At 33.3% G+C, this 16,039-nt stretch overlaps 1 protein-coding gene across 3 annotated transcripts in view; it reads right to left on the bottom strand.

Annotated features, from left to right (window-relative positions):
* CNTLN (centlein) overlaps positions 1-16,039 on the bottom strand; it is a 421,157-nt gene that overhangs the window by 197,043 nt on the left and 208,075 nt on the right. The gene's annotated exons all lie outside the window — the stretch shown is intronic.

Genomic DNA, 16,039 nt, shown 5'->3' with positions numbered 1-16,039 from the left:
ATTTTTTTGCAAATAAAATGACTGAAAGTTCAATGCAAAAATTTCAGTATAGGTAGGGGAAATATAAATAAAAGTCTCTTCACAATCTCATCCCTCAAAGTTCCTACTAGTAAGTTTGTGATATATCTCCCAGACTTTAAAAAAAAAAAAAAAAAAGGAAACAGCCGGGCACGGTGGCTCACGCCTGTAATCCCAACACTCTGGGAGGCTGAGACGAGCGGATCACGAGGTCAGGAGATCGAGACCATCCTGGCTAATACAGTGAAAACCCGTCTCACCGTGGTGGGCGCCTGTAGTCCCAGTTACTAGGGAGGCTGAGGCAGGAGAATGGTGTGAACCCGGGAGGCGGAGCTTGCAGTGAGCCAAGATCGCGCCACTGCACTCCAGCCTGGGTAACAGAGTGAGACTCCATCTCAAAAAAAAAAAAAAAAAGTTAACTACTATATTTTTGTCATTTAACATACTTTTTAAAAATTAATACTTTATTTTTTACAACAGTTTTTTTATGTACAGAAAAACTGAGCGGATACTTTGCAGAGTTCTCCCTGACCTACCCCCACCCACTCAGTTCCTCCTATTATTAACATATTAAATTAGTATGGTATATTTGTTACAATTACTGAACAAATATTCATACATTATTAGTAACTGAAGGACATAGTCTATTCACATTTCCTTGGTTTTTTCCTAATGTCCTTTTTCTGTTTCAGGATCCCATCTAGGACACATTACATTTAGTTGCTATATCTCCTAGAGCTCCTTTTGGCTGCTTTCTCAGACTTTTCTTGTCTTTCATGACCTTGACAGTTTTCTGTAGGATGCCCCTCCTTTGGGATTTGTCTGATGTTTTTCTCATGATTAGACTGGGGTTATGAGTTTTGAGAAGGAAGATCATAAAGTGCCATTTTCATCACATCATATCAAGGGTATATGCTATCAACATGATTTATGACTGTTGATATTCAGTTTGATCACCTGGCTGAAGTAGAGTTTTGTCAGATTACTCCACTTGTAAAGCTACTCTTTTGTCCCCAGCCATACTGTACTTTTTAACTTGCATTTTAAAAACTTAATAATCTCAAACATATATATAAAACTATTATATGTATTATAATAAAATATATGAGTATACATGTATGTCCTCACAGATCTCCATATATCCTTACATATCTTTAACCTTTTTAAGGGCTGCTTTACATGCATAGCAAATTCAAGTTAATCAATCCTCTCTCTGTGGAAGTTCATTCTATTACCCTTAAAATCCCAGAATCTTTGAAAAGTTAACTTTCCTTCCTAACAATTATTCACATTTTATAAATAAATTTTTTCTCTAATATTAAAAATATTTTGCTCCCTTTTAGTTTACACTCTTGGAATACAATGGTATGGTGCTATACCATGATTAATCTGCTGAAAAATGATTAGTGGACTGACTACATGGCTAAAGGCTCCCAGGTGGAAATAATCTTTTTAAATTGTCATTGTTAATACATAACTTTATTTTTCACAATGATTCACAGAGCTAATTTTAATTGAAAAGTTCTGTAGAAGATATATATTAAATAGAAGAGAAGGCATGGGGGAAGGGCCCTTAGGTATTATACAAATAAGTGTTTTTTAAATTATACAACTTAAATATATAGTCATGCTGCATTCAATCCAAGAAATATTGTCAGGCATTATTATTACAGTGGGGGCTGACTGAATATTGGCTAATATATAGAAAATTGTTTCACAGCTATAATAATTAGAAAAATTATAAGTTAAATTTTTTTAGCAAATTATAATTAAATATATTTTTTCAATGGTGATAATAACTAGCATTTAGCAAAAAAGTATTTAGTTCCTACCTCTGGCTAAGCATTTTACATACATCATCTCGCTTGTTTTAAGAAATTTATGAATTCCAAACCTGTCAACACGTAACAAAGCCTATAGCAAAACAAAAACATTTTAAAAAGCACATGATACCTCAGCAAAAGAAATACTTTTTCTTAAAACAATATCTCACTGAAAATCAAGTGTTGGTCAAGTGTGTGTGTGTGTGTAATAAAATGTTACGTGTGTATATAAAATATCTAACATATACATATATATCAGAAAAACTGACTACTTGAATGACTGTTCTCTGAAAACTAATTCAAATCCTCCTGGAATACAACAGAGTATATAAGTGTGTATATATACACACATGCACACACATACATACATATGCACACACACTTTTCTTCTCATGAAATGCCTTAACTTTACTTTTAAAATTGATTTCAGAAATGCAGAAATATGTCTGCATTTCTATTAACTTATTACCAATTAATAAAGTAAACATTGTTAGCTGAATCATCTATATCCTGAAAATAAATGACTTTAATAATAGTCATATATTCTTGTAAAAAAAGAAAAAGAAAAAGAATATCAATTTAGCATAATTGTAAATCAAAATAGTGTTGTAATAAAAATTCACAAGTAGAACTAAGTGTACTAGTTTAAACTTACACTTCATTTTTAGAAAGACCACTATATTGAGTAATAAAATGTCTAATATCAACAAATTCATCTAGCGCTCTTTTTAAAAATATAAATATTTGCATTTCTTCCATCTACTCACTTTTAACCCAAGTATCTTCAGATAGCATTTGTAATTCACAAAATAAAATTAAATTATTGACTACATTTGAGTAAAAAATAAACTATCACCATCTCCGCTTATAACACTATCACATTATAACAAAATTCAGTAATAAACAATAGTCAAATTTAGCTTTCCTTTAGTATCTAAATACTTATATGGTACAGTTAAACTGTATCAAATAAGTTTATTTGTTGAACAGCAAAATAAAATGGAAAAAAATTAATTCCAAAACTTTAACTTCTTCCATATACTACATAAAACTTAACATTGACTGGGTTACAACTCAATTATACTTATATCCAGTAGATGACAATTATTGGTTTATACATAAATCCAGTAAATGACAGTAGCATCTTTGGTACAAAATTGAGCAACCACAAGCTAAGTATTTATTCTATGACATGTAAATATCATTATACTGACACAACTTAGTAATATTTACATGTCACAGAAGAGTGTTTAGAATGTTAACCCCACAATATACAAATTACCTATAGATTTCAATCCTAAGAGTACTAATCCTGGCTATACCTAAAAGCTAGAATGAAAAGACTGATTTTCCTATAGATTTCTTTTTATCTTAAACAGCAAAATAAAACATATTTAGATTTTTCCAAAATATGTTATAAGCCTCACATTCTGCCAGAATTTGCAAATCTGGATATTTAAAATGTTTCTGTTAGTGGTATCCTAAAATGAATTTCTAAAATTCATGGAATTAAATTTTTTATAGTGTATCTCTAAATATGTGACTTTGGGGTATAATCCATTACTTATTATAATACATACTCTAAGTTTTATAAACATTTAACACTTATGTCACCAGTAAAACAACCAAAATTGGTGCATTAATGATATAAGCAAGGGACTATGCTTGTTATACATTATCATCTCTATACATTAAAACCTCAATCATACTCAAACAAATTCACTAAAGTGTGGTTTTCAATCTGCTAACTATGCATTCCATAATAGCCTGTAATTATTAAAAACTGACAAGAAAGCTATGCCACCTGTGTTTATGTGAAGCCAGGTAATGAAAAAAACAACAACGCTGTCATCACCTCTCAATTCCTGATTGCATTATCAAAACTGTAGCCGAGTTTGGCATCTGGGTGTGACCTTGTTAACTGCTAGGGTAATTAAATTTATTCTACTGGGAAAAAGGATGATAAATTATTAGCAAGAAGATTTTGTTCACATTTTATTAAATTGGCCTGTCAAAGGGTTGGCCAAATTATCAAGGGCCTCATTTATTGGAGGCCAGCCATATTGCCACATCTGTTACAATTATTTATAATTTCAGCAGTTGAAAACCAACTGAGTTAGGCATCCGCCATGTAAAGTAATTTACAAATTATCTGATGAGGGAGTGTTTTAGCTTCTCCCTCATTTCTAGCCAGCAGAAAGCCGCGCTGTAATTACAGAACACGATTAGGTTCTTTAGGGAACTTATCTTGCACTCATAGCCATAGTAAGATGCAGCAAGAACATATGGAGGAGCTTGTGCTTCTACTCCCTGAAGCTCGTGACCCGCCTGCCGCTGAGCCCTTGAGTTGAATTTGAATGAGAGTGCCATGGCTAATGTTCTACACATGCACCATTTATGCCACAAAACAAATCGGATCACTGTTAATTATGAAGCAGCTATAATCAGGCCTTCACATCTGTGTAATGTGAAGCGCAGTAGGCTGTATTCCAATAATGTATGACTACCTTTGGGTTGCAAATTGCGAGCCATATTGCCTCAGTAGTAGTTACTGAATTCAAAGTAACTCCTTTGACAAAAGCCCATCACATGGATATTTTTATCCAGCTTTATATGAAAAAAAAGCAAATCCACAAGCCTTTCTTTATCAGCTATTGACCAGAACAGTTACACCATATGGCACAAGTTCATTAACGAACAACACAGAGCACTCTAATTTAATGAAACCACTTGAGCCATAAAAATCAGATTTAGTTAATTCCCTCTTACCCATTTTTTCATATTTAGCCTAAACCTAGGATTCTATTTAATATTACAAGTTATCAAGACATAAAATATATTTTTTTACAAATTCATAAAGAATATAAAAAAGCTTGTGTAGTATTATTTTAAAAGGCAATCCTAGGTTTTATATTTTACAAATTAATTTTCATCACAAATCTCATGTATGAAAGCATAAACTATTTGTTTTTTTAGAAAGTAAAGCCTAGCAGCTATATTCTAACAAAAAAATTCTCTTTACTCCATGAGAAATTTTTCTGTGGAAAGGCAGCTAAACAAGCTGCACCCAGATGGCAAACCAGCTACAGTTTAATTAATCCACTAAAAGCCATTCAGATTTCAGTAAGGGTAATGTAATTTTGAATAATAGTAGGAAAAAAATCACTAAACATTCTTAAGTTTTATTATAGCGGCAAGAGAAGTGCCACTATAGAGTAGTTAAAGTTGAGTTGCAGTTTCCATTAGATATGCTAAATTTCTAGATTTTAATATCTTGGGCTGTTTCATTCTGCTTGGAACTTAAAGTAACCTTGAAATATCAGAATATCTATTGGCAGCCTTTTTTATAGCAGAAATGGTTTATTTTTCATGCAGGATAGTGGAGTTGAATGATAAGTTCAAATTTTGTGACTATAATACACAAAGGCCTTTAGAAAAAAAGTTTATGGTTAAGACTTACAGAAGATAAAGACTTCAAATTTTTCTTTTAAATAAAAATGTCTTTCACTTATTAAGGCTAAAACTCATATCATAACATTATACTATACTGCTAAGTTGTTCTCTCCTGAAAATTGATTAAACATTAAACTATCCAAAAATAATTTCCCATATATTTGTGTGGCCATATCTACATATACAACTGAATTAAAAATATAAATTACTGAACATAATTAAATCAAGCAACAAATCACAAGGCAGTTTTCATTTAAAATAATGCTGTAGAATAAATCAAGTCAACTTTTCAAATTAAGTTTACACATATAAACTCGAAACTAGTTAAGTATGAAAATAAGATGATAAGCATAATATAAAAGTACTATCTTTGTGGCACCTTGACCTAATACATTGAAACTTATTTTGATCCTGTACAGTAAGATACCTAGAGAAAGTATAAGATTGATATTCTTCCATGCTGAAAATGAGAAAAAAAGTAATAGAAACAATAATAAAGTAAAAATCATAAAAACCAAACAAAAGCAAACCAATTATTAACTCTGGCATAATATTTTCCAACTAAAGTATGGCAAAGGTTAACAGCATTCTGAGCCCAAGTAAAGGTACTACAATCTGATCTTCTCCCTACCACCTGAAAAACCAAAATACTATACTTTAGTTAGTGCCAAATAGTCACTATCAGTATCAGATGCTCTGGCAAGAAAACAAAGCTAACTACTACTGACATTTTTTCTCCACATCACAATTAGATATTCCCTTCCAAATGTTAATTCTTTACTGTTCTTACTTCCTACTTCCTACAATTGTTATGTCAAAGAATTTTCATATGTTCATTCAAAAAGCATTTATTGAACTTAAGACTGTCAATCACTGGAGAAGGCAGTGGGGAGAAAAGGATAATACATCAACTCTCCTTGCCCTCAAGGAGCTCAGAGTCCAGAGATGGAGATACACAATGAAAACAATTAAGTTTAATATCTGCTAATGCAGAAAGAGGTACATGGAGCTCAATCTTAAGAAAAACTCTTCAAAAACGGTCTCAATTTTTTTGGAACTGAATCTACAATGTTTATAAAGTATTAAAAAGTGAGCAAATAATACACTCTGATGAACATTATATAGCGCTCATTCCCTAACATATATTTCAAGGGTCATGTGTATCTGTAAGCAAACAAGATAAAAAGACAAGCTGACAGAACATTTACAAAAGAAAACTGCATGAAAAGTGAAAGTGAAAAACCTCACTAGTTTCCAAAGAGATAAGAAATAAAGGAATATATTTGCTTTGAAAACCAAAAGGTTGTTTTTAAATTATAATAAATACTTGCAAGAATATAAAATGTGGGCAATCTCATACACTGTGAGATGATAACTTGGTATAATCTTGCTGGAATGCAGTTTGGCAGGGAATATATATTCAAAAGTCTTAGGTTCATAATCTTTGACAAAGTAATTCTACTTTTAATAATTCATCCTGAGGAAACCATCAGGGATGAGAATAAATATATATAAATGAGGTCAGATGCGGTGGCTTGCACCTGTAATCCCAGCACTTTGGGAGGCTGAGGCGGGTGGATCAGCTGAGATTAGGAGTTTGAGACCAGCCTGGACAGCGTGATGAAACCCCATGTCTACTAAAAGTACAAAAACTAGCCAGGCATGGAAGCATATGCCTGTAATCCTAGCTAGTTGGGAGGCTGAGGCAGGAGAAGTGCTTGAACACAGGAGGCAGAGGTTGCAATGCATCAAGATCACGTCATTGCACTGCAGCCTGGGCTACAAGAGTGAAACTCCATCTCAAAAAAACAAACAAACAAAAAGAGGCATTGGAATAAAATAAACAGGAAAAACTAAATTGAAATACGTAAAATGTCTGAGAGTAGGGAAATGTTTAGGTAAAAAAATGGTACATTCCTATGTTAGAATACGAGGCAGTCAAAAAAATGTTTCAAATGTTAACTTATATTGCAATGAAATGGTAATTGCACAAGCAGGATACAAATTTATAAACCATATGATTCCAATTATATAGAATTTATATTCTCCATTTACTTCATATACCCTTTTCACACACACACAAAGCCACATGCAGGGTTTAAGAGTGAAAGCACACTCTGGGTCTAAGATGATGCCTCTCCTTAGATTACCCACCAACATATGGGGCTGAAGGAGAGGCACTGAGGCTAAGACCTACTTTCCCTAGATCTCTTCACCTCAATCTAGAGACATCAAGAAGTAACCCTACGTATAGCACTCTTTATTTCCAAATACCTGGCATGACTATCTGCCTTGAATTCACTAGAACTAGGCCCATTATGTCTTTTCTCCCTATTTATGTGAGACACCAAAAGATCCCTGATTTCCAGGTTAATTCTTATAAAATTATCATACTCTCATGCTAGTTATGAGTGATATTAAAAAAGAAAGGAAGTCAAGAAATAAACAAGAAGCTTGTAGACTTAAAGTCAAACTGAACATAGATTTGAAAAAATAAACAAACAAATATACAGTACAATGTCTACTGCCACTCCTCTATTCTCTATTTTACCTTTTACAATTAGATATGGTTTGAACTTTTCATTCTCTCCTCCATGGCTACTTACTTCTTTCATAGTTTCCATCTTGCTATGTCTCTGCACTACATTCTAAGGAATTTTATCAGCTTTATAGTCCAATTTTCTAATTTTTTCTTTGGCTTAATAACTCATTGTGTAAGGCTATTTTTATTACCAAAACTAGATAAATACAGTACAAGAAAGCCAAACAAAAGACCAATCTTATTGCTTAATGGAGACAGAGATTAAAAACAAGCAAACAAAATAACAGTGAAATGAATTAAGTGGAATTGTAAAAGGATGGAAAAGCCCAGGTATGAAAAGATAAAACATTTTTTAAAATGTATGACCCATTCATGATATTAGTCTATTGAGCTCATTAATGTGATAAAAAGGTATCTATGAGAAACTATTGTTAACTTAATTCCCAACGATGAAATATTAGAATTCCCTTTAAAATTAGGAACAAGACAAGGACACTCACTCTAACCACTTCTCCTTAACTTTCGTCTGGTAAAATGTAAAATGCTTGGTAGAATATATTAGAATTTTTAAGGAAGAAACAAAACTGCCAATATTTATAGATGATATGACTGTCTACCCCAAAAAACCCAGATGAATCCAAAAATACAGAATTAATAGGAGATTAATAGGGTGGCTAGATATAAGATAAATATTTAAAAATCAATTGCATTTCCACACATAAAAAACAGAAAATGTAAAAAAATGCAGATAGCTAAAATACCAACAAAACACAAGTTGGTCAGAAATAAATCTAATTAAAAATATGGAAGACCCTATGGATAAAACTGCAAAGGTTTATTTAAATACATTAAAGAAGACATAAATTAATGGTGACAGATTATTTTCGTCTATAGAAACATTTAAAATGGTAATGATGTCAGTTCTGTTTAAATTAATCCCCAAAGGGTTTTTGAAGAAAGTTGATATCTGGTTATAACATTATATTGAAATAATCAACAATGTCCAAAATATTGGAAAAAGAATAAGGTGATAAGATTTATCCCATTAGTTATCAGGACTCATTATGAAACTATAATAATAAACACAGTGTTTCTGTTTCAAAGATTTAAAAATTACCCAGTGCAAATAAACAGCGAGCCCAAAAATTAATCCATGTAAATATGGACCCATATGTACATGCCATAATAAATTTCATAGGTGGCACTGTACATCAGTGAAAAAAGTGATTATTAACACAATAGATATGCTGAGAAAAACAGATATCCAGATTTTTTAAAAATTAAATTGATTCCCTTCTTTATAGCAAACACATAAATAAATCCCACATAGATTAAGGACTTACATGTGGAAGTCAAAACTATAACACTTTGGATGAAAATGCAGAAAAATATCTTTATGATGTTAGAATGAGGTGGGACTTCTTAAATAAGATACAATACACACCAACTGTAAGACAGAATATTGAAGTTTTTAATTATATTAAAATTAGTAACTTCATTTTTCAAGATACCACAGAACAAGTGAAAAGGAAAATCCACAAATAAGAAGATATTTGTGACGCTTTTAACTAACTGACAGTTGAGACTGTTGGCAAATGTCTAAACTTGTTTCCTCTTTTGGGAAATGAGTACATATTTCCCCATCTTCTTTGCAATTACATAACAAGTGGACAGAGAATTGAGTTCCGGCCAATGATATGCTGGCAAAAGTGATATGTACCATTTCTGAGACAGATTCATAAAACTTCCTAAATGTGATTTTGTATGCTCTTTCTCTCTTCTGGCTGGCTGGAGTAGAGATGACTCATAACTTTGGGAGCCATGTTTAAAGACGATAGATCCAACAGATAAAAGGAGCATGGGTCTGTAAATCACTGCTTGGAGTTGGGAGCCCAAGTAATACCCATACTGGACTGCCAACTAAATAAAAAATAAATCATTTTAAGCCAGAGATATGAGGTCAATGTTTTCCAGAAGGTGACATTATGTTAAATAACATAACCAACCAAAGATTAGTATCCAAAATAAATACCTTCCACAAAAAGAAAAACATCCCAACAGAAAAACGGACATGAGACATAAATATTTCACATATAAACATAAGAAACTCAAACTCATTAGAAATCAAACAAATACAAAATGAAACTAGAATGAGATATTTTATCTCTTTAAAAATAAAGCTAAGAAGTCTATAATTTGGCAAATGATTTGGTATTTTCTTATAAACCTGAACATTTGCATATCTGTCAGACAATTTTCATCCTTAGCAGTAAGTCCTAGAGAAAGTCTTGCACAAGTGTGTCAGAAGACATGTACTACAAAGAACACAGAAGCAGTATGTAAAACTTCTTACAGCTGAAAAAACAAAAAACACAAATAAGTTCACTGACAAAGAGTAGATTGTTTAGTCTATTTGGGCTCCTATAACAAAATACCATAAACTGGGTATCTTTTAAACAGAAATGTATTCCTCACAGTTCCAGAGACTAGAAAGTCCAAGACCAAAGCACTGGTAGACCTGGGGTCCAGGGAGGGCTACCTTTTGGTTCACAGACAGAATTGGCTTGCCATATCGTCACATGGTGTAAGGGGTGAAGGGTCTCTCTCAGGCCTCTTATTTTATAAAGGTGCTAATCCCATTAATGAGAGCAGAGCCTCCCAATATACCACTTCCAAACACCTTCACATTATAGATTAGACTTCAGGTATGAGTTGGTGTGGGGAACACAACCAGGCTATTCCATAAATAAACTGTAGTTTATTCACACAATAGACTATTGCAGAGAGGGGGAAAGAATTACAGGAACACTCAACAATAATAAATTCCCCTACAAAATTCCCCTACCCATACATGCATGCAATAATAAATGTCAGAGGTGGCACTGTACATCACTGAAAAAAAGTGACTGTTAACAACAGATATGCTGAGAAAAACAGATATTCAGATTTGTTAAAATTTAATTCCCTTCTTCGTAACAAACACATAAATAAATCCCACATAGATTAAGGACTTATACGTGGAAGTCAAAACTTGCACATATACATATCGCAGAGTTGATATGTGTAGATGATTTTTAAGGTTTAAATAAAAGCAATACTAAACAATATATTATTTAAGAAAACATAGTTTTAAGAGGCAGGAATTCATAAACAAAAAACCCAACATGGTAGTTATCTTCATGGCCAAAAAGAAAGATGGGATCAGGAAAGAGTACATAGACATAATCAAGATTATTTGTGACAGTTGCTGGTGAGTATACAGACATTACATTTATTCTTCTACAGGTTGCAAATATTTTGTAAAAAAAAAAATTAAAAAAAGAAAATAAGAACAAGGGAAAACGGCTAAAGAAAATTCTCTTCAACTGAGGAAAGCAAGGAATAGAGTAACTATGAAAAGAAATAAAAATCAACAAGACTAGTTAAAATTTGCAACTCAGATCTTGTAGTCTTGCCATTAGCCACATGGCATGTATCTCATTCACAGATAAATATAGTAAATTTAATGGTTGCCTTTCTCTCTTGTCCTCTACTGCAAGATATTCCTCCAAGGCAAAAAGCATTATTTCTGCATGAAAAAGATAAACAATCGCTTTGAGATAAGAATAGGCAGTCATTCAGAATTCAGCTAGTTAAGAGCAGGGTGCTTAGAAATCAAGGGTCACAGGTTTCAATCCCCCATGAACCAATTAGCTTTGCCCTTTTCTATGGCAAAGACTGTCAGTTCACCAATAATTTGGATTACAAGTTGAGATAGGAGAAAGGAAAGATAAATCCCCACCAATATAAGAAAAAAATCTCAAATTTACTAACAAGTGTCTTCCCTGTATCATAAATTAAGAGTTAACATTTATTACTCTAAATGCCCACCATTCACTGTTGTGTGTAATCTTAATGAAACTCTAATGAGGTAAGTACTATTATAATACCCATTTTATAAAAGTTGAAACTGAGTTGACTTAGAGAAGTAACTTGCCCAAGGTCACACAATTAAGTGATCAAGTCTATGATCCAAATCCATGCATTCAGACTCCAGAATCTATATTCTTATCCATTACTCTGTAAATAACACCCCCAAAATCCCGCACAAAAAAGTCCCACTAGAAGTATTTAAAAATTTAGAGATAGAAAAAAATGAAATAAAACCTTCCTACCATTTCCTCTCGACTGTGTATTTCACTTTCCACTTACTCTCCTATTAATCATTAAAGTATGATCACTAGATCAGCTCCAACAGCCTGACCTGGAACATGACAGAAATGCAGAATTTCAGGCCCCAGCCCAGACGTACTGAAATAGAATAGTAACTACTCCCACGCTAAGATGCTTAGATGTAGACTACAAGAAGTATTTACCCAGACTATCCTCACTCTCTAGGATACACCACCAACTTTCTCACCTCTGGGCCTATGGTAGTGCGCTTCTGACAAGAAACTAGAAAGCCCTTAACAAACTGACATACATTGTTTTCTCTGTGAAAGCTTTGGTAATCTCTTCCTCTCCGTAAACATGCTCCTTGAAAAGCTTCTCTCCACAGGTTCCTATTTGGTTCATACTTCAATTACAAACACATTTTGTAACTATTTTCTACCTGCATTCCTATCCATAAGATTCATAGAAACATAAATGGTCTTGTTCAGTTTTGTATCCCATGTAAAAATACAATGGGATTTTAATAAATATTGTCTATATAACTGAAAAAATCAATGCCAGCTGGCGGGCTGGCTGGCTGGCTGGATGGCTGGATGGATGGACGGACGGATGGAATAAAGGATGGATGAAGAGGTGAGTCTAGTTGGACTGAATCCTAAAAAGAGAGTATTGACATGATAAAGTATATGTTACTAATTGGTAGAACCATTGAGTCACACATTTCTCTTCATTACTACTTCCCGAATTCTGGGCTTCCACATTTCTCCTCTATCTAACTTCACTGCCCTCCTACTGCTAGGAGAGCTGTGAGAATAATCTTTCTTGCCTCAAAAAATAGCAAATCCATTTGTCCAGGTGGTGAGATTTGAAAAGCATGAATTCATTTTTAGTTCCTCCTTTCTTCTCATATTTCACATGTAAGTCAATATCAAAGTTTATGCATTCTACCTTTGAATTATTTACAGGCTCTAACTACTTTTTATAAAATAATCTAAGTACCCACTGAGTTCTGCCTGGACTATTACAATTGCCTCTTAAATTTGTCTCCCTCCTCTCTTCCCTGCCTTTCTATATTCTGTTTTCAGCAATGCATCCAGAGTGATCTTTTAAAAATAATCAGTTAGGGCCCAGTGCGGTGGCTCACGCCTGTAATCCCAGCACTTTGGGAGGCCTAGGCAGGCAGATCACAAGGTCGGGAGATCAAGACCATCCTGGCTAACATGGTGAAATCCCGTCTCTACTAAAAATACCGAAAAAATTAGCTGGGCGTCGTGGCGGGCGCCTGTAGTCCCAGCTACTCGGGAGGCTGAGGCAGGAGAATGGCATGAACCTGGGAGGCGGAGCTTGCAATAAGCCAAGATCATGCCACTGGACTCCAGCCTGGGGGACAGAGCAAGACTCCTTCTCAAAAAAAAAAAAAAAAAAATTTAGTTAGAGCTCACTACTCTTCTGAATAAGATACCCCAATAGGTTCCATGTTGCTCTTCTACAAAGAAACACACCAATGACTTTCCATTTCACTCAGAGTAAAATCTATATACTTATAGTAATTAACAAGGACCAAGGAGACCTGCCCCACATTTATCTCTCTGAGGTCACCTTTCACTTCTCTCCACATAGTTCTTAATCCAGCCAGACTTGCCACCTTGTTAGGCAAGCTCTTGTCTCATGAGCTTCACATTTGCTCTCTCTGCTTAGAATGCTCTTCATCAGATATCTAAATGACTCACTTCCTCTGTATTTCTTTTCAAATGTCACCCATTCAGAATGATTTCTTCTGCCACCATACACAAAAAAGCCCTATCACTCTTCATCATGCTCCATCTCATGCTATATTATTCTTCTCCACAGCACTTATTACCATGTGTCATGTGCTTATCAGATGGTGATCCTCTCACCTGAATGTATGCTCCATGAACACAAAGGCCTTGTTTTGTTCCCTAACAGCTCTTCATCACCAAGAATAGCATCTAACATATAGTAGAATATCAATAAATATTTGTGGAATATATATTTAGATATATTCATTAATGGAGAGTTGTAGTTAACAACAGTATGATTCCCGCATTTTACTATAAATTTTACAGAAAAATATACTTTCAAATTTTCTATCTATTTATCTATCTACCTATCTATATCTATCTTCCATATAACATGACAGCCATCATTTAAACAGTCCATAACATGTACTTATTTTAAGGTCACCTCATTAGCTACACAAAGATTCTCATTCAGAGAAACATGCTCAACAGTATCTATCTATTATTCATTCACGTGATTTTCAAACGCCACATATGTATGACATATACAAAGGAACAATAATAAAATTACATCAGATTTCTCACCAAAAAATTATGCAAGCCCAGTGAGAATGACATGATATCTTCTCAACATTAAGAAAAAAAAACACTTTTTTCTTCTGTCTGGTTTAAGACAATTGCATAAAAAATATTATAAATCTGTACTGATGGGCACACAATGTATAAAGATGTAATTTTTGACAATAACAGCATAAAGGGCAGGGGGAGAAACAAACGTACATAGGAGCAATGTTATGTATTGACATTAAGTTCATATGAATTTCTATGAGATTGCTGTAAATTGTTAGTTATAATTCCCCCAGGGTAATCACTAAGGAAATAACTGAAAAATACATAGTAAAAGAAAAACAAAGGGATTAAAATATCACACTAGAAAATATTACAAAAAAAGGCAGTAATAGAGGAAAAGAGGAACAAAACAGACATAACACATATAAAAAATAGCAAAATGGCAGATTTAAATCTTACCTTACCAGTACAGAGAGTCCTTGACTTAAAATGGTTTAACTTATGATTTTTCAACTTTACAATGGTGTGAAAGCAATACGCATTCAGTACACTCCTTGACTTATGATATGGCTACAACCAGATAAACCCATTATAAGCTGAAAATATTATGTTAAAAATGCACTTTCTACTTGCAGTATTTTTAACTTACAATAGGTTTATCAGGACACAGCCCCATCTTAAGTTAAGGAGCATACATTAAGCCCTCAAATTAAAGGTGGAGATTAGGACAGAATAAATTTTAAAATCATAATTCAACTATATGGTGTCTACAAGAGAAATGCTTTAGATTAAGAAGCACATATGTTGACTGTAAAAGCATGGAAAACGATATAACATGCAAACAGTTACCAAAAGGAAGCCATGGTGGCTATATTAATATCAGACAAGATAGACTTTACGACAAAAATTGCCACTAAAGATAAAGGACAGTTTATAATGATAAAATAATCAATTCATCAAGAAGAGATAACAATTATAAAAATACATGCACTGAACAAAAGAACCCCAAAATACATGAAGCAAAACCTGATAGAATTAAAGAGGAAAAAAGACAACTAATAATAATGGGGAAAAAAACTAGACAGAAGATCATGGAAACAGAAGACTGGAAGAACATTACAAGCCAATTAGACCTGAAAAAACAGAATAGAACAGCAAGGACTTATCTCTTAGCAATTGATAGAACAAGTAGAAAAAATCTATACAGTTAAAAACCTAAACAACGATATCAAGAAACTTGACCTAAATGACATTTATACAATATTCTACCCACAAAAGTAGGATACATATTCTATTCAAGAATTCAATATAGATGGGTAAAACATCAGAGTAACCATAACAGAAAAGAGAATGTGTGAACTTAAGGAAACATCAAGGTTCAAGCAAAGAGAGAAAAATCTTTGAAGATACAAAAAAGAGCTCAAAATATATATGGAATACAGTGAAAAGGTCTAATATGTGTGTAATTGGAATCTCACAACGACAAGAGAGAAAGAATGTGTAGAAGTCATATTTGAAGACATTTTTACCACAAATTTTCTAACAATGAAGAAAACCAAAACCACAGGCCATGGCTGACAAAAGCTTTAAAAACTGAAAAACGAGGAAAAGGAGAAACACTACCACATTTACATCATATAAAAACTGCTGGAAACCAAAAATAAAGAGAAACTATAAAAAGTAAACACAAAAAGCACACACTACTGTTAGAGTTGCAACAA

This window comes from Trachypithecus francoisi, unplaced genomic scaffold (assembly GCF_009764315.1).
Source record: "Trachypithecus francoisi isolate TF-2019V2 unplaced genomic scaffold, Tfra_2.0 Lachesis_group16, whole genome shotgun sequence".
NCBI lineage: Eukaryota > Metazoa > Chordata > Mammalia > Primates > Cercopithecidae > Trachypithecus > Trachypithecus francoisi.
This window is presented reverse-complemented; position numbering and strand designations above follow the sequence as displayed.